This window comes from Pelodiscus sinensis, chromosome 1 (genome assembly GCF_049634645.1).
Source record: "Pelodiscus sinensis isolate JC-2024 chromosome 1, ASM4963464v1, whole genome shotgun sequence".
Taxonomy (NCBI): domain Eukaryota; kingdom Metazoa; phylum Chordata; order Testudines; family Trionychidae; genus Pelodiscus; species Pelodiscus sinensis.
The window spans coordinates 216,604,570-216,631,417 of record NC_134711.1 but is presented as its reverse complement, the minus strand read 5'-3'; the positions used below and the strand labels follow the sequence as shown (position 1 = coordinate 216,631,417).

Sequence of the window (26,848 nt, the reverse complement as noted above, 5' to 3'; positions counted from 1 at the left end):
ACACTTTATTTCTCATGTTTTCACAGTGGCCATTCAGAAATGTGGATGTTGCTTAGTTTTTACCAATATTTTTGTGATTTTAAGTTGAGTTATTTCCCAGACAATGTTGAATAGGTAGTAATTTCCACACCTGTTTTACCATTAAATATACAGTGGGTGCCATTGAAAAGTACACAGTTGGCATGACATGGTATAAATACCTCACTAAAATATGCATTTTGAATATAGGAAATACCTTCACCACATCAATACCACTGGGATGTCATTTGTTTTAATGGGATCTCTGTTTTGCTTAATCTTTATAAAAATATCATAGGCTCATAGAATACTAGAACTGGAAGGTGCCTCAAGAGATCATCAAGTCCAGTCCCCTGCCCTCATGGCAGGACCAAGCACAATATGCTACAGAATAAATAAGAAGTGCCACAGGAATGACTTGATTTATGTTGCAACCGAGAGCGGATTTTGCTAATCCTATATATGTTGTCAGAAAGGATTGTCCACCTATATCATCTTGTTATTCCTGGGTATTGACAGAATCCCATGCCATGTGTATAATATTTGTATAGAGTAGTCTTCAAAAATGATGATTAGTGACCATTTTGTGCCTGTTAGTTCCTCATGAACAGGTTGAACTTTGCATAAAGATACAAGCTAGTCTCTTCTATGGTCAAAAGAAAAAAACCCAAAAGATTATACTGATCTAATTCATGCCTAGACTCAGAAACATGCCTGACAAATCCATCTCATGAATGGGCCATGTTTGGCCATGCAGATTCTTAGCTGCTTAGTAGTCACAGTCCATTATGTTTGCTCTAATGTGCACAAACTTCACAGGACAGAGAAGATGTGCACATGCTAAGGAATTTTGTTTGTTTGAAAGCTGGATTCGAACCTCCCATTAAGTCACCAGGACTAGATGGCATTCACTAAGAGTTCTGAAAGAACTCAAATGTTAAATTGCGGAACTATTAACTGTGGTTTGTAACCTATCCTTTAAATCAACTGCTGTACCCAATGACTGGAAGATAGCTAATGTAATGCCAATATTTAAAAAGGGCTCTAGAGGCAATTCCGGCAATTACAGACCAGTAAGTCTAATGTGAGTACCAGGCAAATTATTCTTTAGTATGGTTTCGACTAGAATTGTCAGACACATAGAAGAACATAATTTGTTGAGCAAAAGTCAACATGGATTCTGTAAAGGGAAATCATGTCTTACTAGTCTATTAGAATTCTTTGAAGGGGTCAAGAAACATGTGGACAAGGGGATCCAGTAGATATAGCGTACTTAGATTTCCAGAAAGCCTTTGACAAGGTCCCTCACCAAAGGCTCTTACGTAAATTAAGATGTCATGGAATAAGAGGGAAGATCCTTCCTTGGACTGAGAACTGGTTAAAAGACAGAAAACAAAGGGTAAGAATAAATGGTAACTTTTCAGAATGGAGAGGGATAACTAATGGTGTTCCCCAAAGGTCAGTCCTAGGACCAATTCTATTCAACTTATTCATAAATGATCTGGAGAAAAGGGTAAACAGTGAGGTGGCAAAGTTTGCAGACGATACTAAACTGCTCAAGGTAGCTAAGACCAAAGTAGATTATGAAGAATTTCAAAAAGATCTCACAAAACTAAGTGATTGGGCAACAAAATGGCAAAGAAAATTTAATGTGGATAAATGTAAAGAGCCGGAATGCACATGCGCGCACCGCTGTTAAACGGGGCACGCGGCTAAAATCTACTCGCCCCGGGCGAGTAGATTCTATAGTTTGTTGAGCTCTGCATATAATATGATGGGGATAATTTAGCTACAACTAATCAGGAAAGAGATCTTGGAGTCATTGTGGATAGTTCTCTGAAGATGTCCACGCAGCGTGCAGCAGCAGTAAAAAAAGCAAACAGGTTGTTAGGAATCATTAAAAAAGGGATAGAGAATAAGACAGTGAATATCTTATTGCCTTTATATAAATCCATGGTATGCCCACATCTTGAATATTGCATACATATGTGGTCTCCTCATCTCAAAAAAGATATACTGGCATTAGAAAAGGTTCAGAGAAGAGCAACTAAAAGGATATGGAACAGGTCCCATATGAGGAGAGATTAAAGAGACTAGGACTTTTCAGCTTGGAAAAGACGAGACTAAGGGGGGATATGATAGAGATATATAAAATCATGAGTGGTGTGGAGAAAGTGAATAAGGAAAAGTTATTTACTTGTTCTCATAATATAAGAACTAGGGGCCACCAAATGAAACTAATGGGCAGCAGGTTTAAAACAAATAAAAGGAAGTTCTTCTTCACACAGCGCATAGTCAGTCTGTGCAACTCCTTGCCTGAGGAAGATGTGAAGGCTAGGACTATAACAAGGTTTAAAAGAGAACTAGATAAATTCATGGAGGTTAAGTCCATTAATGGCTATTAGCCAGTATGGGTAAGGAATGGTATCCCTAGCTTCTGTTTGTCAGAGGGTGGAGATGGATGGCAGGAGAGAGATCGCTTGATCAATACCTGTTCAGTTCACTCCCTCTGGGACACCTGGTGTTGGCCACTGTCGGCAGACAGGGTACTTGGCTGGATGAACCTTTGGTTTGACCCAATATGGCCATTCTTATGTAACTACATTTGACTAAACAATTTTAAAAAATGCGTTGGCATTGTATGATTTAATTAAAAACTATGAATTCCTTGGATAGGGGAAAAATTTCTAGAACCTGATCCATTGTCGTAGCAACTTACCGCTTTTGTGTTTTAAAGCATTAATTCTTTTATCGTTTAGGGCTAACATTGCTAATTTCTCTCCACAATGAGAACTCTCTCTTTTTCCACTTCCTGTGCACTTAGAATCATAGAATCATAGAATAATAGGACTGGAAGGGACCTCAAGAGGTCATCGAGTCCAGCCCCCCGCCCTCAAGGCAGGACCAAGCTCCACCTACACCATCCCTGACAGATGTCTATCTAACCTGTTCTTAAATATCTCCAGAGAGGGAGATTCCACCACCTCCCTTGGCAATTTATTCCAATATTTGACCACCCTGACAGTTAGGAATTTTTTCCTAATGTCCAATCTAAACCTCCCCTGCTGCACTTTAAGCCCATTACTCCTTGTCCTGTCCTCAGAAACCAAGAGGAACAAATTTTCTCCTTCCTCCTTGTGACACCCTTTTAGATATTTGAAAACCGCTATCATGTCCCCCCTTAATCTTCTTTTTTCCAAACTAAACAAGCCCAGTTCATGAAGCCTGGCTTCATAGGTCATGTTCTCTAGACCTTTAATCATTCTTGTCGCTCTTCTCTGTACCCTTTCCAATTTCTCCACATCTTTCTTGAAATGTGGCGCCCAGAACTGGACACAGTACTCCAGCTGAGGCCTAACTAGTGCAGAGTAGAGCGGCAGAATGACTTCACGAGTTTTGACTTCACGAGCTTCCCCAAGAGTACAACACAATATAAAAATACAGATGTGGAAAGACATGAAAATATGTTGGAGCAATGGTTGCTGACATCAGAAGGTTTGCTTGCTTGTTAAAATTAGATTTCAATCATCAGTGTAATAGCTGCAGGAAATTGTATTCTGGAAATTGTACTATGCCTAGAAGTATAACAATGTTTGCTCCACCCTTTAAGTAAATAGGGGGGTGGTCTCTGTATCACCATAGCTAGCTTCCTTAATTGAGGAAGCTTCTGCCCTCTCTGAGAGATTTTCGGGTTTGGCGTAAGAGTCCTTAAACCAAGATGTTTTGTTCATGAACAGTGGGAATTTAGTGGCACTCCAAGGACAAACACACAGCACAAGTTTTCAAATACAGAAAGTGTGTACAGCCAGTCCAGACCTCCTGATAAAAGGTAGCTTTATCATCAGTTCTATTTCATTTCTTGGGCCTAAGTCCAAGAAATCTTTTCCGTTTTCCTGATATAGTGTCAGGGTTCTTGCTTGCTTGCTTTCTTAGTCAGGCAAAGGGCAGTGCCTTTTCCAAAGTCCTTTGATGTCAGCATGATATTGGCATTCTCTTATTCAGTTTCCAACATGTTTTATGATTGCCCAGCATCCATTGTTTCCTAACTATAGTTATTATCTCTGCTTTTGAAGTAATCCTGTCTGGATGTGACAGTCACTTGTCCATGAGGCTTCACCTTAAAATCACCCAGAGAAGCTCTAGCTGGTGCTAAATACAGCTTCTCTTTTAAGTGGTGTTTCTTATGGGAAGCATGAGACATCTATGCTCCTTAGTGGCTTCCATTTAATTTCTGGTGGAATCCTAGGTGTTGTTTTTAACTTACTGCCTTAAGCGGTTTGATACCTGGTTACTTCAAAGACTGTTTTGTGTGACACAGTAGTAACAGATATCAGCTGAGTTTAAATTTATGGGGAGTGAGGACAGGGCTTTGGCAATAAGAGGGCCCTTTCTCTAGAAATAATTTACCTTGTCAGTGTATTATTGCCAGATTTTTCTGACCCTCAGGTCACACTGCCAAGTTTTCTTGTTCATTGTTCCTAGGTTGGAGGGCAAAGTGGAACAGGAGGAGTGGTGGAGAGCTTTAAGGGGAAGACTTTAATTTAAATATTGATCTAGCTGTACAGTGTATTCTTAATAAATATGTGTACAAGAGAAGATATTTTTTTAAAGTCTCAACAAATAAACAGCTAATGTTCATTCCACATCTTGTGCTTGCATCTACTCCAGGTGACTGTGCATTACCAGTTCCTGCCATCTTTGGAACAGGGAAAATCTGCATAAAATTTCTGGATTTTATTTTTACTTTATTTTACTGAGGCTTAAGTATTTGTACTCATGGATTGGATGTGTGAATCTAATCAATTTGTCAATTGTTGGAAAATAGGAGACACAGGACCACCCTACTGCTCAGAAAAGACTGGTATAGCAAGCCTAGTATATCCACCTGGGCATGGCAAATATACCACTTGAATGTTAAGGGCCACCTTAACATGGTGGGCCTTAAATTAGTGTAGTAATAACTGTATAGTTTTCAGAAGAGTTTCTGTTGAAATGTACCCAGCATAGTATCATTTAGATTAGAAAATATATACCATGGGTCATCTAATCAGTTCCCTTTCTTCATGGCAGGATAGAGTTAACTATCCCTAAATCATTCTTGGCAGGCTTTAGGTACCCCATGTGATGGTGTTCCTAGCATGTCCCTTGGTAGCTTGTTCTGTTGTCTAACTGTTCTTACAATGTATTTCCTAATATTATAACCTAAATTTTCTTCTCTGTGCTTAGCCCATTATTTCTTGTTCCATCTTTGCTGACTAATGTATCTAATTGGCCCCTGTGGCATATTTGTAGACAGTCGTGTTTCTCCTTAGTCTTTTCTTTATCCAAAACATGCTCTGTTCTCTTAAATTTTCCTCTTCCTTACTGCCTAAAACTTAGTCATGTGTGTTGCTTTCCTTTTACATTTCTCACATTTGCCTGAGCCTCCCTTTTGTTTGCTTGTGTTTTGTCTAAATGGGAATATAGTATTTTTAAGACCTAACTCTATACATTATAATTTGACTCCTAGTATATTGCTAGATAGCATATACTCTTAATCATGCTATTCTGCCAATAATCTTCAAACATATTTCAGGTCCCGGGGGTGTCTGCCATCTGTTACTTCATGCCATTAGATTTTCACCAGATTTGCTATATTCCCCTCAACATACTGTGCTTAAAAAATAACTTCCTTATCTTTCCCTTCATTGATCTCACAGTTTAGACTTAATTACACACTAACGAGAGTATGATCACTATTTCTATTTTTCACTACATCCGATTTTCCATTTTCTTTGCTTATGTATGTGGGGCCTGAATCTCTGGTGAATTGCACAGTCACATCTGTGCAAATCCAGTATAAAGTGGTGTTAAAACACTTCTGAATTGGCTTTTTATACTCGTTCTTGTGCTAGTTTTGCATGGCATGAGTAAATCACTGTACAAAATACAAAGCAATATGGACTCAAGTATTTAAGAAATACATTTTATGATCATGAGATGATTCTATATTACTTATAGAGGCAATGTTAAGATGTCAGGCCAGATGAAATGATCATAGTGGTTCCTTCTGGCATTAAAATCGATCAGAATCAGTATCTTTTTGCAATACCACTGTAGGGAATATTTTCACAAGCATTTATTTTCTTGTATAAGAACATAAGAATGGCCATACTGGGTCAGACCAAAGGTCCATCGAGTCCAGTATCCTGTCTGCCAACAGCGGCCACTGCCAGATGCTCCAGAGGGAGTGAACAGAACTGGTAATCATCAAATGATCTCTCTCCTGTCATCCATTTCCAGCCTCTGACAAACAGAAGATAGGAACACCATTCCTAGCAATCCCAACTGTATCTAACATTTGGGAAAGGTTGCATGTGGAAATTTCCCCTTGTTCTTCCTCCAGATCTTAAAACAACTACCTGGATCAATATCTAACAGATCACCAGAGCACAATTTTGTAATTGTTTTCTAAACAGCTCTCTGAATACTTTTGTTTGTGTTAGTATGACAACCTAAGAAAAGTTATAAATTATCTTTCCATCTTCTATAATAATCTTCAATTATTTATTCCCTGTAACTGCAAGATGAAAACTAAGCTGATTTAACTCTAGTTTCCATTGCTAATAAACTTGGCCAACAAGTGATATCTGTTTATGTACCATAAGAAATAGACTGCATGGGAATATTACCGGGGAATGTTTGTTTTTTTCCTACAAACACGTTTATATATGCAAATTAGATAAGTGTTAGTTAACTAAAAATATTTGAGTCAAAATCTTGATAATATCAATGGCAACATTAATATCCCATGGGGTTCATAGGACAATTTACCATTCACTTACAGCTATTTTTTTTTTGTACCTCACAGAATCTGGAAGATAGTACTGCATATATTAACACTTCCAAAAGTGAATTGAAGATAAACTTCCCAAACAACATAAGATAACATAATTTTTAAATGAAACCTCAGACTCCAAAGCATAGTTCTGTACTGGGGGTAGATTCTGTGGTATCTGAATCGTAGAATTGATGGTGAGGCTTTTTTCTTGTGAATCCTCATTGCATTTTACCCTAGCTAAACTGTCATAATGAAATCTCAGCGAAGCACTTTAAGAATTTCACCCTTGCATTACTTGATCTTTTCTACCCTATTCTGCTTTTGTTATAGCCCTTAACAGTGAATTGCAAACAGTCTAGAATTAAATATTTTAGAACATTAACCTGTATTATCAGTACAAGAAGGGGTGTCGGTATTAAGTCTAACAGTGCATTCTCTTTCTACGGTGTGTGGGAGGGGAAAGGTTTGCACTGAAATCAATGCTACTGAGGGGGGCACTTGTCTTTTCTGTATGTTACACATCCTCAAATGGCTGATCTGCTGTGACATGGATATCACAAAATTGTTAGTGAAAGCACATATTTGCACTGGCTCCTTCGCTGCACTGTGGTTGATAGTGCAATGTAGGTTTATCTCAGTTCAGATTATTGTGCTGAATAAAAAATGTTTTGGCTCCCATAATATTTTTGGAGGAAAGACGCACTACAACAAACTACCAGCAAGGGTCTCTTCTCAAGCTTATTTCCTGATTCCTCAAATCTACTTAAAAGACCTCACACTCCAGCTACAGGTTGCACCTCCATAAACTGGATGGACTCTCTGGTCCAGCAACATCTGTGGTCTGTCAAGACCACAAATGTTCTTGGGCCATAAAGTTCCAATGGCTGTGAGTCAGGAGCCCAGTGGGATTAGCAGCAGCCTGGCAGGGGAACTGGGGAGTCAGAGCCAAAGCCACATGGCAGCCCAGCAGGGGAGCCGGAGCCAGGCTTGGACTGCAACAGTACAGCAAGGGGACCAGGCCATGGCAGCCCAACGGGGAAGAGGGTAACTTGGCAGAGGAGCTGGACTGGGGCTGCATGGCAGCCCGCCAAGCCGAGATCATCAGCAGGCAGTTGACCTGGTCCTGACTAGAGCTGTGTTGAATTTTCATCAAAAAATCTGAACCACTCCAAAAACATGGTGAGTTTCGGGTTTTGTGTGTAATTTTGTTTTGATGGCTTTTGGTGAAGCTTCGGCCAAGACCACCCCCTGCTGTGGTCAAGTTCCCACAAGGCTCAAGTTCCACACTTATCCCATACTGTCTTTTGAAAAAGAGGACCTTTGCCTTTCTATTCATACAAAACACTAACATCTTCAGGAATACCTTGGCTGGTCTGCTCCATTTTTAGCTCGGTTAGGGCATGACCAGGCAGACTTCTTTTCGATGTTATTCAGTCTACTTTGGTCTGTTTGTTTGAACAGTTAGTAGAACTGCTCTCCACGTCTTGAAAATTCAGGATGCTGGTCAGTGTTCCTTGTAAGCTGTGTGCTGATTAGCAGAGTGCCCACAGCCAGTGCACATAACAAAATTTATTCCACACACAGATGGGAAAAATCCGCATCTGGATGCAAAATATTAGAGGACCATTAGCGCTAGTAAAATGTGGGCACAGTACCACTCCCACAATCAATGGATGCAAACGCAAATTGGGCCATAATGAGACAAGGAAGAGGTGGTGCTTTGTTGTTGCACATGAATATTCCCAGCAGCATTTATGCACTGCTATCATCCTTCCTGGCAAGACTGAAAGCACTTTCTGTTTGCAACATAACTCTGATTTGTTTGTGTGTTTAGTATAGATTGCATGTATGGGAGTAAGGACTGGGGTCTTTTTTTCCCTTCCTTTCTTTGTTTCCTGTCTCTTCTGAGTATTCTTTAAGGCAGTGGTTCCCAAACTTTTCGGCATCATGCCTCCTTTTTGATTTTTGAGAAACTCTCACGCCCTCCCACCCCCCACCAAAACTTGTTGAGCAAACAAAAATAGCAGCAAAACTTGGGGGGGGGAGGAGGACTGGGTCGCCTTGTGCACCCCGCCCCCCTCCCCCCCCCCCCCCGGAATTTCTGCACACCCCCCAGTTTGGGAACCCATGCTTTAAGGAATGCTGCCTCATATTTAGTAAGCCCAGGGCTATGATGAACTATTCTGATGTGGAAGTTTCAGCGGGTAGCCGAGTTAGTCTGTACAGGATAAATTTAAAAAACAACAAATGGTCTGGTAGCACTTTAAAGACTAACAAAACATGTAGATGGTATCATGAGCTTTGGTAGGCACAGCCCCCTTCTTCAGATGAGTGAAGTTTCTCTCTATGACCCTGATCCTGCAAAAGGGATTAGTTTTTGGTGAAAGGGTCAAAGCAGATAATACATTTACAGGATCTTGCTCTCACATGCCGAAGAAGATAATACCATATTTACTTTTGTATTTCAAGTAAATACATAACTTTGCCTGAATAACACCTAGTGTAAGTTGCTTACATCAATTATACGTCAGAAACTGTAACAACCACAACAAAAGGCTAAAGGGGAACTGGCAGTGAAACATGAACTATGGTTTGCTAATTTAGCTGCAATGAACAGGGCACTGCCAGTAGTCCAATTAAATCCCATAATTTAACAAACAGAATGTGCAGTCTTAAAATTAGTTTGTACACATTTAATATTGCTATAATGGACTCTGGTGCAGTACAGAGTAGTAACAACAAAATGTGTCTTCCTCCCCTCCCAATGAAATGTTGCTGTAATCTTATTTTCTCTAGTCCATGTAATACTTCAGTATTCCCTTACCTTTGGCAGGGTAAAGATTAGAACAACTGCAGGTAGCCCTCTTTCTTAAACATCAAAAACTGAACTGTAAACCTGAAATGTTCTAGTAAAGCATGCATGCTCTTATAGTGTTACTAGGGTGTTGCACCCTACTCCCACCCCGCTCACTGTGCTCACCAATCCCTCATCTGTCCACCTCAGTTGGATCGTGGTCTCCCCTGCTAACTGCCACCAGCCCTTCCTGCAGCCAGATGGGGGCTGGACTGCAAGGCCCTGCCCCAGGGACAGGATGCTATGGCCAAATGGGAGATGGGCCCTGACTGGGCAGAGTGTGTGGATGGAGGGAGGGGGCAGGTATGGGCTGGGGGCAAATTATGTGGTGGGGGCTAAGAGCAGGAGCAGGGTGTCTGGCCAGGAGGAGGGGGCAGGAGCAGGCTGGGGGCAGGATGTCTGGCCAGGGGAGGGGATAGGAGCAGGGTGTCTGGCCAGGAGTAGGGGGCAAGAGCTGGCTGGGGGTGCAGCGGAGGAGGAGGTGTGTGAGGTGTTGGTGATGCAGGGGCTGGGCATGAGGAGTTGGGGGGGGGGGGCACTTACTTCTTTTTGTGCCATGAGTGCTGCTTCCAAGCATCAGAGGTTTTCCCTGCTGCTCCAGTGGGGAAGCTGCTGCCATTTGCTACCTTGAGTCACTTACTCTGCCTTTCCCCCCTGCCCGACAAGCCTCGGGGCTTTCTCCCCCCCCCCCCCCACCCCCAGGCAGCTAGCTCTGTAATCTTAGGCAGGGAAAAGGGGGTGGAGCACGAGGCTGGAACCCCATGTGGAAGCTCGAGCACCTGGCCCAAAGTGGCGACGGTGGTGATTAGCATCCAGGACCCAGACCAGGAAGTAGAAGCAGGGCCAGAGGTGGCTACCACCACTGCCCCCCTGGCCCTCCTGCAGGGGAGCCAGTGGCCAGTGGGTAGCCTAGGGTGCCCCCCGATGAAGGGCTGGGAGAACCCTGAGCCATGTCCGCCACTTCCCCTTTTGACTCGGGGAGGGGGCGGGGTGATGCAGAATGACGTTATGATGTCGCTCTATCATCCTGCAGGAAATTATTTTTTTATAGGGAGAGATAAAATAGTGAAATATCTAGGAGCAAGTACCTTTGCCTTACGGAAACAAATGGTTGCTTTTACTGAGTAACTAAATAAGATACAGTGCTCAGAATTCCATAACTGTTCTATTTTGTTTTGATCTCCCTCCCCCACCTCCCCTTCATGCGACTTTCTTATTCTTCCTTTTTATTCTCCCCTCTGCCTTGGGAATTTCTTTGTTACACTTACCATGGCAGAGTGTGTGGTTACAACAGCTTTGAAATTGGTGCAATGGAGAATATCGGTTCTTTAGGGATCCTTGCTGGTTGAGATGCTGAGCTGCACCTTCCAGAGCTGCAGTACAGAATTTACAATTAAGTAAGGTGGCCTACGGTGGATTTAAGAAGTCATTGTTATGCCCTTGCCATCTTGGACTGGTCCTTGATGTATCAGAATCTGTCTAAATCAGGAGTGGGGAACCTAAGGCCGGGGGCTAGATGCGGCTCCCGGCTTGCCTGGATCCTGCCCTCAGGGCTCCCGCGGGGGCTGGAACACGTAAGATCCTACTAGCTTGGGCCTCTTAAGGCTCTGGTGTGTGAGGCGAATATAGGGATTGTCTTTCTCCTTCTCAGTCACTGGCCACATCAGTAAGGGTGGGTTCCTTTTGTTTTTTGTTTGTTTGTGGGGTTTTTTTTTTTTTTTTTGCTTTTGTGTCTGGCCCTTCTTTTGGGAACAGTGGAGGAACCGCTTCCCTCCTCCCCCACAATCATCAGTGAGAAATAGCACAACGCAGCTAGTAGAGGAGGGAAGAGGGCTCAGATTGCATCATGCCACTTCCTCTGGCTGGCACCAAGCTCCCTGCTTTTCCTCCTGGGATGTGTTGCTCGGGGGAGGAGGTCGGGTGCAGAGCATGGGTGGGAAGAGGCGAGGCAAGGGCGAGGTCTGGTGTAAACGGGGTGTTGACTCCAGCCTCCCTCATTGGCACAGGGAGGAGTCACGGAGTGGTGGTGATCACATGGCTGGTTCCCCCTTTTACTCTCCGCGTCCTTCTTCACCATTTGCTCCTACCTCAAATATACAGTGGTTCTATAGTTTAGTGGTTACTATGTTTACTTTACATGCAGAATGTCAAACTAGGGTTTGAGCCATAGTAGAACCAAAGTTTGGTACTTTTTTAATAAAAGAATCAGGGGTCACCAAATTAATAGGTAGCAGGTTTAAAACAAACAAGAAGAAGCATTTCTTCACACAACACATAATCAACCTGTGGAACTCCTTGCCAGAGGATGCTGTGAAGACCAAGACTTTAGCAGGGTTCAAAAAAGAACTAGATACATTAATGGAGGATAGGTAGGATGCGCAGGAATGGTGTCGCTAGCTTTGGTTTGTGACCAGCTGGAAATGAGCAACAGGGAGTGGATAATTACCTGGGCAAGATGGACCTTTGGTCTGACCCAGTATGGCTGTTCTTATGCTCTTATACAAATCATGTTTGCAGCACACACCCTACACTTAGGCCTGCAGAGGATTTCTTGAAAGGCAGCCTTATGGCTGTCTCCTCAGTTTCTTCACAGTAGGAATCCTCCCACGGAGATATCCAGGCTTTTATTGTCCTTTTATATTGCTCCAGACTTTTTATCTATGTAAAGGCTTTGGATCATGAGTGAGGATCTTACCCATAGTCTTAACTTGTGAAAATGGCATCATACTACAAGAGTTTCAAATATTAAGACAAGAGTGTCAAATGCTCAAGTTATATTGATTTTTGGCCTAATTCATACTATTGGATTGAATAAAAAACAAGTGAATGATTTTATTTGCTTACTTTTTGTAATTGCATGTGATGCAATAGCTGTGTGGGAGAAAAAAGCCCAAAACATTTCCTGTATGGATGACATCATTTCTAGAACTGTGGTTTTACATATTTTGAATTTTAATGGAATAAGGATACTTTATCACTCTAATTTCCTGTATGCGTCACCCTCCCCCCTCAAAAAAGAGTTGTGATACAGGTGTTCTTAGGGGGAAGGGGAAACATCATCAGAGTGAGGTAAAGCCACAGTCAGGATAATGAAAACTGTCTTCATTCAATAATTGTAGTTGTCAGCTACGTTTAATAGATAGCAGATTTAAAACAAACAAAAGGAAGTTTTTCTTCATGCAGCGCAGAGTCAACTTGTGGAACTCCTTGCCAGAGGATGTTGTGGAGACTAGGACTTTAACAAAGTTCAAAAAAGAGCTAGATAAATTCATGGAGGTTAGGTCCTTCAATGGCTATTAGTCAAGATGGATAGGAATGGTGTCCTTAGCCTCTGTCTGAAAATGAGTCACAGGAGAGGGATCACATGATGATTACTTGTTGTGTTCACTCCCTCTGGGGTATCTGGCATTGACCACCATTGACAGACAGGATACTGAGCTAGATGGACTTTTGGTCTGACCCAGTATGGCCATTTTATGTTCTTACGTTTCCATAACTTGTAAAAGAGATGGAATTTGTATGCTTGAAATACAGACTCCCCCTTTGTTTTAATCTCACTTTCCATTTTAAAGAGAGGGACAATGTGGGTGAGGCAGTCTATTTTATATGGTGCCTCTAGCCTCTGTTTGCCTGCAGCTGGGAATGGGGAATAGGAGATGGATCACTAGATGGTTACCTCTTTCTGTTCATTTTCTCCGGGGCACTTGACATTGGCCACTGTCAGAAGACATGACACTTGGTAGATGGATCTTTGGTCTCACCTAGTATCACTGTTCTTATGTTACTATTGGACCAACTTCTCTTGGTGAAAGATGCAATCTTTTGAGCTACACAGTGCTCTACTTCAAGTACAGAACAATGATAAGACATGCTGGAAACTGCTAAACTATCAGGCTTCATCCTTGGCATAATGCCATCACTTATAGTCCCGTCTGATCCCAACCACAATATAAAGGAATGTTGGGATATAATTAAAACAATCTCCTAGGATGGAAGAGCAGTGCATGATCATGCAATTAAAGACTGTCTGTGAATGCATGTACAAAAGGGAGCAAAATTAAGGTTGAGTTGGCAATCTTGGTAACATTTTTTGGACTTTTTTGGATTTTTGTATTTAATCTCCCAAATGGTCCTTTTGTATTATGAAAAGTGGGAAAGTACTTATGTGAAACTAGTCCGCACCACCAGCTACCATATGCTGTCAAGAGAACGGAAAGCTTTAGACCAGCGGTTCCCAACCTTTTCCAGATGGGGACCCATTTTGACAATTCAGGAAGATTTGGTGACCTAGGGCAATTAAAAAAATGTGTGGCTGGCTCCTTAAGAGCCACCTGGGGAGACACCTGGCGACCCTTTTGAAATGTAATGGCAACCTATATTTGGTTCCCGACCCATAGGTTGGGAAATCCTGCTTTAGACCTGTAAGTGCTGTATCATAGACTTCTGAAACTAAAAGATTAATTACAATAGTTGGCAGTAGGATTAGACTGTTGGCTTCTGTGGACCAGTCACTAGAGAAAAATGCATAACTCCAAATAGTGAATTATATATGCATTTTACAAACTCAAGAGCCACATGTGTAGATTTGGCAGCTTCTTAGGGCTTTCTTCCTATTTGTATAACCTCTCACTGGGTTTTTCATTAATGCCTTTTTCTCAACGCCTTTTTCATTAATGAGGGTTGTGTTGGGCACAGAATTATTCCAGGTCAACAGAAGAAATGAGATTTGAACGGTCTCCTGGATCCAAACCCAGTGTACTTTTCCTTCTTAATCCAAAGAGGTAAAGTAGCAATGAAAGAAGTGTGACAAGTCTCCATTTTGAGAATGTAGGGCTGCCAGCTCTGACTGAAGCTATCTCTAGAGATTTTTCTATGCACATTCTGGAAGACTCCAGGCCAGTCCTGGAAGACCCATTTTGTCTGTGTGTCCTTTCTGGAGCACTTTTATGTATTTTGCATGCTGAAGTAAGAACTCAGGGGTGACACGGGGAGCACATGGACAAGAGCCAGGCCAGTAGTCATAGAATCATAGAATCATAGGACTGGAAGGGACCTCAAGAGGTCATCGAGTCCAGCCCCCCTCAAGAGGTCATCGAGTCCAGTCGGTGGGGCAGGAGTCTCTGGACATCTAGGGGAGACTAGCACACATAGCAAGGTTCCAGTCCCTCCTGCACTCACCAGCAGCAATAGGGGAAGCAGAGCAACGTGGCCCCAACTTGCTCTGCTCTCCTAGTGCATTGCTCAGAGTAACGGGGGGGGGGGGGGGGGGTTGCCCCTGCACTCACCAGCGGGAAGTGGAGAAATGTGGTGGAGAGCAGCACGAGCTGGGGCCACATTGCTCAGTTTCTCCTGGCATTGCCAGTGAGTGCAGCGGGGCTGGACCTCCTCTGTGGCCCAAGGTTCAGAACTAGCATATGTTGAGTGAGCAAGGCAGGGAAGAGGAGAGAGGACAGAGCAAGAGTGGGGAGAAGGTGGAGCAGGGGCAAAGAGAGGCGGGGGCCTTATGCAGAGGAGATTGTCCTTGCCCTTCTTCATGCTGAGAGGGTTGTCAGGTAGTGGCCCCTTGCCAGTTGCCTATGGGGGCAGTCCATGCAGGGTGCTGATGGAACATTGAGGGAATTTAGCAGCCAGCCCGAGCCATTCTTGCACCCCGGACGCGTGGCCCCGCCCCTGGCGCACAACTCATGAGCGGCCCCGCCCCCGGGCGCGTGGCTCATGCTTGTGCCCCCGGCCCCGGCGCATATGTGGCCCCGCCCCGGGCACACGGCATATGCGTAGCCCGGCAACACTGCGCAGCACCCTTATAATAGGGCGTCCCGGGCTATCGCCCGGTCAGCCCGTAGCTTGGGCCAGCTCTGCAGCCAGCTGCTAGTAAACTCTAAGAAAAACAGGAGTGGGACATGGTGTCTTTTTAGTAGTTTACAATGTGATTAAATCTGATCAGATTTACTGTGGCAACTGCACAGGGCACCTTCCTGACTCCAGGTCTACACACCACCAGATTTCAAGGCTCTGCTGTAAACTATGGAGATGTTACTTGCTACTCTTATCAAAGGGCCAGGAAAATGTTTATAAAGGAAAGTGTTAGGCGATCTAACTAAAGGGATTACTGCTTCTCATCCTGTAGTTAGAGTGTGGGTGTATGTAAAAATCACATTCTGCTTAAATGTTCAGAGGGGTAGGCATGTGGTTTTGGAGACTCTTAATGGAGCCCGTGTGCACAGCGCTTTTGAAAATCAGGTCTCTTTACATTGTCTCAAGCTGGACATTGAAAATCTTAAAGCACTTCTGAAAATGTGACCACAGGTATGCATATAGGTATGTGTCTAGTGTGTCCTAATAAATTTCCTTCTGGGCTTTTAACCCAGGGTGGGGTGTGTGGTGGTGTTTTTTGTTAAGCCCTCTTTAATTTATGTTTGTGTAAAGCATTGTTAGAGCCGTCCTTAGACAAAAGGGTGTACAGCACAGCAAAGTATTTTATACAGCATTATTTTTCCCCCAAAAGACATGAAAGTGAGGCAAACATAGTGTTAAAAGGAATCTCAGTTGCTAAGGCATTACAGGGATAAACCGTAAAACCAGTCAGTCAAATAAGGCTGGGCCAGTATTAACATGCATATTGATTTGTCTGTATCCAGGCCTCCCTTTCCTCCCTCCTCCCCCTCCTGGTCCCCATCTGTGGAGTCGTGAGTCATATCAGGCAAGAACAAAAATGGATGTGGTTGCTACCTGTTTGTGGTTGATTGGTTGTTTTTCCCCTCCAATTGCTGCAGGCTCGGAAGAGAACAGCGGCTTATCAAGCACTTCAATCTGGTTTGCTGAGTGTAACAGCTTAAGAGAAAATGGCTGCCTTGTTTTCCAGAGCTGTCCCACAGATGACCATGCAAGAGAAAATGAGGATCTGAGCATGAGAAATCTCAGAGTAGTTTCCCGGGCCATTTAGCATTTTTAAATACTCTATGAAGGATTCTTTTTCTTCCAGGTAGCTGCATGACTTAGTCCTCTAAGATTTACCACTCAGCACGTTGATTCCAGCTGAGCTTTTTGAAGGCTGGCTTATTCTGAATATAGGTGGAAGGGGAGTAATTCCTGAGATGTTATAAATAATTGTTGAAAACCTCTCTTTCATAAATAGATTGAGACTCTGAATTCTGAATTTTAATCCAAAATGCAAGTTGCATAACAAATGATTTAAACTATTACAGTAATTAAATATTTTTAAAATGTGCCTTATTTCTAAGAAATACCTTTAATCCGTGTTTAACAAACATGCACAATGTGGCATCACATTGTAAGCAGATGTGGTGTGACAAAATATAGAATTGCATTCTAGACAGGAGCATGTCCAGGCCAAGAAGTTTTCAATATTAATGCATAAGTGACCTATAAAGGGCAGCATTCTCAATTCCCGCTGAATAAGCAGCTGAGAAACTCTAAACTGTTCTCAGTATGTTCTCTCATACAGTAACAGGAATACAGAAAGAATATGGTCAGGTTGCACTGTTGTTTTGCAGAGATACCTTATGTCAGAGAATCTCAGAATACTTTAATGAAGCAAAACATCTCCAGGAAGGACATCCTTGATCCAATTTTATTGATGAGGAAATTGACACACAGAGTGGGAATGTGATTTAGACGATGTCACAGAAGAAATTTTAAATCAAAGCCAGCAACTGTTCCTAGAACTCCTGGGTCCTAATCCTTTACTTTGACCACAATACCAACAGTGCTCTCCCATTTTTAAAGTTTTAAGATGACAAAAAAAGGGTAGATTTTGTCTTGAAATTTCTGGACTTCTCCATAGTATTTTCAAAGCCTTTGATTTGGAGTTGTTACTGGCAGTGTCAGTATTGCAACATTGATGTATGCTGGATTCTAAACTAGCTTATTTCCATATTGGTGTAAGGGTGTACTTCTTCCTTCATGTCAGCTTTTCCTCCTCCTCACTACCCTTGAAGTTAGTTGTTTAGTTGTCTTTTTTGGGAGCCTTGTCATTATCTTCAGTCATCATCACAGTGTGTGTAATAGGGATGTTAAGTAGCGATTAATTTACTACTCGAGTAGTCGTTAAGCACTTGTGCCTTCTGCCTTTGAAATGTACAAGAGCCCCAATGGGAAGCTGGCATGCTGCATGGAGCCCAGGGTCAGCTGCCCCCAGGCTGAATGCTGCACTTCCTCTTTGAAATGCACAAAGAGCCTCCACTGGGGACTCTTATACATTTCAAAGCTGGCACGTTGGTCAGCTGGGGATTCCCCACATGAGCCCAGGTTCTATGCAGTGCTGCCGCTTTTAAATACCCCCTGATAGAGATAGCAATGGTGGGGGGAGCGAATATTCAACTAGTCCTTTACATCCCCAGTGTGTAATTTGGATCAGTTGGAAATGGAAGGTAGGGCCCACTATTTTATTTTATAATGGGAAATCTTAGGGAGGGATACTTGGGCCCCCTCTTCTTTGATTGCACATACTGTTGAACTTTACCGCAAGTGGAGCTGTTATGGGAGGCTATGTCTACTCTACGGGGTTTTTCTGGGATACCAGAGGTATCCCGGAAAAACTCCGCTGCGTCCAGGGGATGCATCTGCTCTTCCTCTTCTTTTTTTTTGTGGAAGAGCAGATGGGCTCTTTCGGAAGCCCTGTATTCCTCCTCCCATGAGGAAGAAGGGCTCTTCCAAAAGAAGAGGCTTTTCCAATTTGCATACCTTTTTCCGATAGATGTTTGTAGTGTGGACATAGCCAGAGATGTCTACATTAAAATTTCTGTGACTCCATCCATGCTATGGAATACACTAGTGTGTTTATATGGCTGCTTCCCTCACCCAAAGATAAACTGCGCTGCAGTTGCTGCCAATGCCAAACTACTAGATACTTACTCAGGGACTGAGTTTGAAATATGCTGTCAGTAGATCTCATTGGACCAGTACTAGTGTCAGAATGGAGAAATACTCTGGTGAATCAAACCCTAAATATATTTTGGAGAGCTAATCAAACTCTTTTAAATGGAAAAAAATGAAGGAAAACATTTATTTTTTAAATTCATTTAAAGGAATTAAAAATTCATTTTAAGCAAACTGAACAGACAAATTTTAATACTGATTGAAACAAAATATTTTATTTGTATGTATGTTTTTTTTACAGTTCAGTGGAAAAGAGAGTTGGAAGGGAATTAGGAAAAAAGAGGTTTAAAAACAAAACTACAGTTTTCAGATTGCGTGGGGGTTTTTGTTGTTTTTTGGCTGTCCTGGGATAAGAGGGAAGGTCCTCTTATGGATTGATAACTGGTTAAAAGACAGGAAACAACGTGTAAAAAAAAAAAAAAGGTCAATTTTAAGACTGGAGAGAGGTAACTAGTGGTGTCCCTCAGGGGACTGCATTGGGACCAATCCTGTTCAACATATTTATAAATGATTTGGAGAAAGGGGTAAAAAGAGAGGTGTCATGATACTAAACTGCTCCTGATAATTAAGCTCAAAACAGACCATGAAGAACTTCAAAAGGAGCTCACAAATCCAGGTGACTGGACAACAAAAGGTAGATTAATTTTAATGTTGATAAATGCAAAGAAATGCATATTGGAAAACATAATCCCAACTATACGTATAAAATGATGGGGAATAAATTAGCTGTTACCACTCAAGAGAGAGATCATGGAGCCATTGTGGATAGTTCTCTGAAAACATCCACTCAATATGCAGCAGCAGTCAAAAAAGCAAACAGTGAATACTGCATGCAGATGTGATTGCTTTATGTCAGGAAAGGTATCTTTGCACTGGAAAAAAGTTCAGAAAAGGGCAACAAAAATGATTAGGGTTATGGAACAGCTTCCATATGAGGAGAGATTAATAAAACTGGGACTTTTCAGCTCAGAAAAGAGAAGACTAAAAGGGGATAAGATTGAGGCGAGGACAGTAAATAAGGGGAAATTATTTATTTGCTCCCTTAAGAACTAGGGGTCACCAAATGAAATGAATAGATAGCAGGTTTAAAACAAACAAAAGGAAATATTTCTTCACACAACACACAGTCAGCCTGCAGAACTGCTTATCAGAGGATGTTGTGAAGGCCAGATCTTTAACAGGGTTCAAAAAAGAACTAGATAAATTCATGGAGGATAGGTCCATCAGGGGCTATTAACCAGGATGGGCAGGAATGATGTCCGTAGCTTTTGTTTGTCAGAAACTGGGAATGGGAAACAAAGTATGAATCACTTGATAGTTACTAGGGATGTGATAGTGTATACATGTACATGGTTACATGAAGGATGCCCCCCCACACTGCTGCCTCTGTATCAGAGGAAGCAGCGAGGCGAGGGGAAGGCGGGAGCCAGCAGGCACAAGGAGCCAGCTGTGGAGCTACCTGATCTCCTCCCCTGGGGGGGAGGGGACCAGGGGCCAGGTGGCTCCATGGCAGCCGGTGTATGCAGGGAGCTGGCTTAAAAACCAGGTCCCCACAAGCATCGGCTCCTGCCTGCTCCCCCTCACCCCTGCTGCCTCTGATACAGAGGTAGCAGCATGGGTGGGCGGGAGGCAGGAGTCAGTGCATAGAATCATAGAACTATAGAGCTGGAAGAGACCTCAGAAAGTCATCTAGGCAGGACCAATCCCAACTAAATCAACCCAGCCAGGGCTTTGTCAAGTCGAGACTTAAACACCTCTAGGGATGGAGACTCCACTACTTCCCTAGGTAACCCATTCCAGTGCTTCACCACCCTCCTAGTGAAATAGTTTTTCCTAATATCCAACCTGGACCTCTCCCACCACAACTTGAGACCATTGCTCCTTGTTCTGCCTTCTGAGAACAGCCTCTCTCCATCCTCTTTGGAAGCTCCCTTCAGGAAGTTGAAGGCTGCTATCAAATCCCCCCTCAGTCTTCGCTTCTGCAGACTAAACAGACCCAGCTCCCTCAGCCTCTCCTCATAAGACATATGCTCCAGCCCCCTAATCATTTTGGTTGCCCTCCACTGGACCCTCTCTAATGCGTCCACATCCTTTTTGTAGTGGGGGGCCCAGAACTAGACACAATACTCCAGATGTGGCCTCACCAGAGCCAAATAAAGGGGAATAATGACATCTCTGGATCTGCTGGCAATGCTCCTCTTAATGCAACCTATTATGCCATTAGCCTTCTTGGCTACAAGGGCACACTGTTGACTCATATCCAGCTTCTTCATCCACTGTAACCCCAGGTCCTTTTCTGCAGAACTACTACTTAACTGGTTGGTCCCCAGCTTGTAACAATGCTTGGGATTCTTCCGTCCCAAGTGCAGAACTCTGTACTTGTCCTTGTTGAACCTCATCAGATTTCTTGTGGCCCAATCCTCCAATTTGTCTAAGTCACTCTGGACCCTATCTCTGCCCTTAAGCTTATCTACCTCTCCCCCTAGCTTAGTGTCATCCACAAACTTGCTGAGGGTGCAATCCATCCCCTCATCCAGGTCATTAATAAAGATATTGAACAAAACCGGTCCTAGAACCGAACCTTGGGGCACTCCGCTAGAAACCGACCGCCATCCTGACATCGAGCCGTTGATCACTACCCGCTGGGCCCGGCCTTCTAGCCATCTTTCTATCCATCTTACCATCCATTTATCTAATGCACATTCCCTTAACTTGCTGGCAAGAATATTGTGGGAGACCGTATCAAAAGCCTTGCTAAAGTCAAGGTATATCACATCCACTGACTTTCCCATGTCCAGAAAGCCAGTTACCTCACCATAGAAACTAATCAGATTGGTCAGGCACGACTTGCCTTTTGTGAATCCATGCTGACTATTCCTAATCACTTTCCTCTCTTCCAAGTGCCTCAAAATGGATTCCTTAAGGATCCCTTCCATGATTTTTCCAGGAACTGAGGTAAGACTGACTAGCCTATAGTTCCCTGGATCGTCTTTCTTCCCTTTTTTGAAGCTGGGCACTACATTTGCCTTTTTCCAATCATCCGGGATTTCTCCCAATCTCCATGACTTTTCAAAGAAAATGGCCAAAGGCTCCTCAATGACATTTGCCAACTCCCTCAGTACCCTCGGCTTCCTAGTTCAAACTACCTAGTTCGTGTCCCGTGTAGCCGCGCTGCACGGGGTTCGAACGAGCGGGGTTTTAAAAATGGTGGCGTCCCGCTTATGCAAATGAAGCCCAGGAAATTCAAACCCCGGGCTTCATTTGCAAGTGCGGTATGCCTACATTACCCCGCTAGTTCGAACTAGCGGGGTAGTGTAGACATACCCTCAGGGAGTCAAAATCTGCTTTTTTGAAGTCCAAGGTGTGTATTTTACTACTCACTTTTCTTCCTTTGGTCAGGATCCTGAAATCTACCATCTCATGATCGCTGCTTCCCAGGTTGTCACCCACCTCTACTTCCCCTATTAGTTCCTCCCTGTTTGTGAGCAGAAGGTCAAGCTGTGCACGGCCCCTGGTCAGATCCTTCAGCACTTGTGCCAGGAAGTTATCCCCAACATTCTCCAAAAACTTCCTGGATTGCCTGTGTACTGCCATATTGGTTTCCCAACAGATGTCAGGGTAATTAAAGTCCCCCACGAGAACCAGGACCTGTGATCTGGAAGCTTCTCTCAGTTGTCCGAAGAAAGCGTCATCTACCTCATCCACCTGATTCGGTGGCCTGTAGCAGACACCAACCACAACATCACTGTTGTTGTTTGCTCCCTGCATGCAGCAGCTCTCACCTGCCCTTCTCTCCTGGGCTGCAGCATGGGGGAGGTATGCACGCAGCACTGCAGGAACTGCCTTCCTGTGTGTAAATGTTTAACTGCTGAATTTTTTTCAGCAGTTACATGCTTACATAAATACACACATTTTAACATCCCTAATGATTATCTGTTCTGTCCATTTCCTCTGGGGCACCTGGAATTGGCCACTGTCTGAAGATACTGGGCTAGGTGGACTTTTGGTCTGACCCAGTATGGCTGTTCTTATACATATCGAACATATATTCAACCAGCCCTAATCATTTGTTTGTTTTGGACAAAGAAAATAGTTAAATAGGGCTCATGTTCCTTCTTGCAGTGGAAAAAAATTCAATGCCGTACCTCATACCGCTAATTGGACTGTAACAGGAGTCTGTTCAGAGTTCTCCTTTCTTAGGGTAAGTCTACACTTGCACCTTAGTTCGAACTAGGGATGCAAATATAGGCGACTGAAATTGCTAATGAAGCAGGGATTTAAATATCACTCACTTCATTAGTATGATCTCGCTGGCGCATTACTCCACTGAACAGCTGTTTCGAAAGTGAAAGTGTGCGCCAGGACGCGTTAGTTCAAACCAAACCCTTTGGTTCATTTTTTGAGGAGTAACGTTAGTTCAAACCAAGGAATTTGGTTCGAACTAACGCATCCCGGCACACACTTTCACTTTCAAAACAGCTGTTCAGCGGAGTAACATGCCAGCAAGATCATGCTAATGAAGTTCGAACTAGGGTGCAAGTGTAGATATACCCATAGGTTTTTTGTACACTGCTAATTTTAAAGCGCAGCTGTAGCAGCATTTTAACATGATAGTGTGGTCACTCCCAGTGCTGCAACTAACCAGCCTCTATGAACGGTGTAGCTAACAGTCTGTTTACAATGGAGCTTCACTACACTGTAACTTGATGCGCTCAAGGTTGCTGTTTTTTCAAACCCTTGAGTGAGAAGGTAACAGCACAGTAAAATAGCAATGTAAAGAAACCCTATTGATTTGGATAGTCAACACCTAGGGCCAGATATGGTAATGTGCCAATAAACAGGTTCTGATGTTCTTCTCTTGTAAGATGGAAACTAGGAATTTTCCAGAAAATCACCTTAAAACAATTTTAAATATAAAACAAATATTTTAAAAAATCATTTCAACTCTGAAAAAGTGTAGTGGGCCATGTGAGTGATATTTTATAGGATGTTTTCCATATGAAATATATTCAGTTTGCAATTAGTAGGTGTTAAGAAACTGTAGCTAGTGTTCAGCATAGTTTTGCCCTTAGTGTAGACAAATATAGTTGGGTGTAACCCTAGGCATTTTTCAACAGATCTTTCCTTCTCAACACTGAATCAAACATATGTTTGACATATTGCCAATTAGTATGTTCTCTAATATGATTCGTTTCCTTCAGAAAATATTCCTTTGCTCCCATCGTAAAAGATAGTAGAAAGACTTTTTGTCAGAAAGGTCATCTGATGTAAATATAAGTCAAGTAGAGCAAGGAGGATCAATGTTTTCACAGTCATTTTTCCAGTAGAATAGCAATTTACGAAGCTCTCCCCCTTAAACATCCACAAAAGCTACTTCACTGTCCTCCTTCAGATCCCTCCTTAAAACTCTGATCCTCTGTGATGCCTGCAATAAACTTTGACAGTGGTTCACTTGATAGTGCACTGAAATCACAGCTTATCATGCTGACCAATGTTGTCTTCCTGTGACAATGTATTTCTCCATCCATCTGTATAACTCTCTGTTGTCTCTGGTCTTACATTTAAATTGTAAGAGACTCTCTGAGGCATGGACTGTCGTTTTGTGTCATGTTTGTGCAGTGCCTAGCACAATGGGGTCCTGGACTGTGACTAGGACTTCTAGGCACAATGGTTATACCAATAATAATAATAATTAAAGTTTGTCATTGGTCATGTTTTCATATCTTTTTGTATGTTAAAAACAAATTGATAGATTGGGCGCCCCTTCTGCTTTAAGATGAGCAAGATATCCATGGAAAAATGAAAGATGAAAAAAAGTCATAACTGTTAAAGAGACATTTCCATTGTGATCTAATTTTTATCAGATAGACTGAAAAAAACACTTTGTGATGTTACCATAATGCATATTGGACCCTGTATAGCCTGAATTAAATCTCGTGTTGATTTAACAGTATTTATTTATGATATCATTATATTGATGTGCTATTTAATACAAAACATTAAGCCACTGAAATTATTTCATTATCAAGTTGCTTTCTGAGAGGTATATGATATTTTTTATAACACCGTATAAATGCTAAAGACTGTGACTGTTTTAGGCCCAATTTGACCTACAGTAATTCCTCATTTAACATGTACCCGCTTAACACGTTTTCGCGATAGCATGATTTTTTTTTTTAGGGAACATTTTTTTAATTACACGACTGTCCCCGGAATAACATGATTTCCCCAGCCGATCCATTGCGAGTGGCTGTGCAGGGCTTCCCCCGCCTCCCTACAAAGTGGCGGAGGGTTTGCCGCTCACTGCGCCATTCCCCGCTGACTTCCCCTCGCCGGACGCCCGTCACTGGTGGCTGCGCAAGGCTTCCCCCACCTCTCTGCAAAGTGGCGGAGGGTTTGCCGCTCGCTGCGCCGTTCCCCAGCAACCCCTCCCCCCCTCGCCGGATGCAGTGCGGGTCCCGGCAGACCCATCACAGGGTCATACTCCCAACCCAATCCCCCTCCCCTCTCCTCCTCTTCCCTTCCCCAGAGCCAAACACCTCCCCGCCCTGCTGTAACCCAGTCCCCTTTCTCCCCCAACCTTATGTCCCGGTCCCAACAGACACCACCACTTGAAATGCAACCCCCACCTTTTCCATTATTTTCAATGGGAAAATTGACTCCGCATAAGATGGTTTCACTTAACACAATCATTTTCTGAAACATATCTATAGTGTTAAATGAGGAATTACTGTTCTGTAAAAATGTTACAGTATGGCTGGCTTGGTTTTCAAAATATTGTGCAGTATTAGTAGTGTTTTCATATTCTGCCTTTCCATTACTGAGAAATAGTTAAACAAAAACTAATCTCTCACAATCTAAACCAAAAGCCAGACACTTGGTTTTCTGGGCCAACAACCACACTGTTTTGTTGTTCCACTGAGAACTCTGTAGCGATACCCTTTCCTGGACTGGTTTTATCACTGATAGTGGTGGCCAAACAGTCTGAGGCCTGAAAATGCTGGTAGAGAATCCTTTTCTAGGTTCATTTTCATTCAAAATATGTGAAATAAATGTTTGACTACTAAACTGGTCCAATAAAATCATTCACAGGGCGAAGATGGTATTACAAACTAGAGGCCAGTTGCTGCTTTACTGTACACTAAATTTGCTCTTTCAGCCAGAAAAATATGTTAAAATCTATTAAAATCTGATTGACACCAGAAAATCTATTAAAACCACCTAGAAATTTCCAGAATCCCAAACACTTTACACATTGGAGCTACCTGAATGAGTACGAGGAGCAGGATTTGCCTCTGGCCTTGATTATTGTGTCCCTGCATGGCTTTCATTTACTGCGCAGTTTGGTCAGCTGTTCTGTTAAAGTGTGTTGTACTTTGAGGGTATATCTACACTGCATGCTTATTTAAAAATAAACTATTCTGGAATAACAACAAATGGTCTTGTAGCACTTTATAGACTAATGAAACATGTGGATGGTATCATGAGCTTTCGTGGCTACAGCCTACTTCTTCAGATGACTGGAGTTATGAGTTGGGGATATGAAAACTCGAAATAAATAGGAGAGAGGAAGGGGTGGGGGAGAGAAAGAAAAAAGAAGGGAGGTGGGAGACAGAGCATCATTAAGTATATGGAGAATGGATACTTAAACCTAAGCAGATAAAAATCAAAGCCAATACTGTAGATAGATTCCTAAAACAAGACGGATACCACTTAGGGAGCTGTTAGCACCTTCAGTGGTTATTAAGTAGGTAGAGTCCCCATCAGCCCATATCACTATTGAGTCCATTAGCATGTGAATTGAATTTGTGGATGAACTGGGATTCCAGGGCTTCTCTGTGTATTTGGCTTGTAGAGCTGCTTTGTGACAAGACAGCTACTTGCAGGTCTATCAGACTGTGGTTAGGCAAGCTGAAATGCTCACCAGCAGGCTTCTGTATATTCTCTTTGCGTATATCCAATTGTATCCATTGATTCTTTCCCGCAGAGACCGTCCAGTTTGTCCAATATATAAAGCAGTGGGGCACTGCTGGCATTTGATGGCATAGATCAAATTACTGGATGTACAGTCAAATAACCCTTTGATTTTGTGGCTTCTGTTGTTTGCTCCAGTGATGAATTCGCCAGTGTAGATATGTGGGCAGAGTTGGCATCTTTTTTGGTTTTAGGGCTAGATTCCTGGAGGATTATGATGTAGTTATGGGCATGGTTATCAGCAGGGCTTGACAATCTATTTAATCTACTCGCCCCTGGTGAGT

The 26,848-nt window shown here is 42.8% G+C and overlaps 1 protein-coding gene and 1 long non-coding RNA gene across 7 annotated transcripts in view; one reads left to right on the top strand and one right to left on the bottom strand.

Moving 5' to 3' along the window:
- Nucleotides 1–16,559, bottom strand: part of LOC142823808 (uncharacterized) — a 188,377-nt gene extending 171,818 nt beyond the window's left edge. For 2 of the 3 annotated variants that reach the window (XR_012898911.1, XR_012898909.1), the window contains exons 1-2: nt 16,422–16,559; nt 10,961–11,065 (exon numbers count right to left, since the gene is read on the bottom strand). This is a non-coding gene — a long non-coding RNA (uncharacterized LOC142823808). Of the gene's footprint in view, nt 1–8,935; nt 9,197–10,960; nt 11,066–16,421 lie in introns of those variants that run through there. The other variant, XR_012898910.1, reaches the window with a different exon arrangement.
- Nucleotides 1–26,848, top strand: part of TBL1X (transducin beta like 1 X-linked) — a 290,873-nt gene that overhangs the window by 101,495 nt on the left and 162,530 nt on the right. The gene's annotated exons all lie outside the window — the stretch shown is intronic.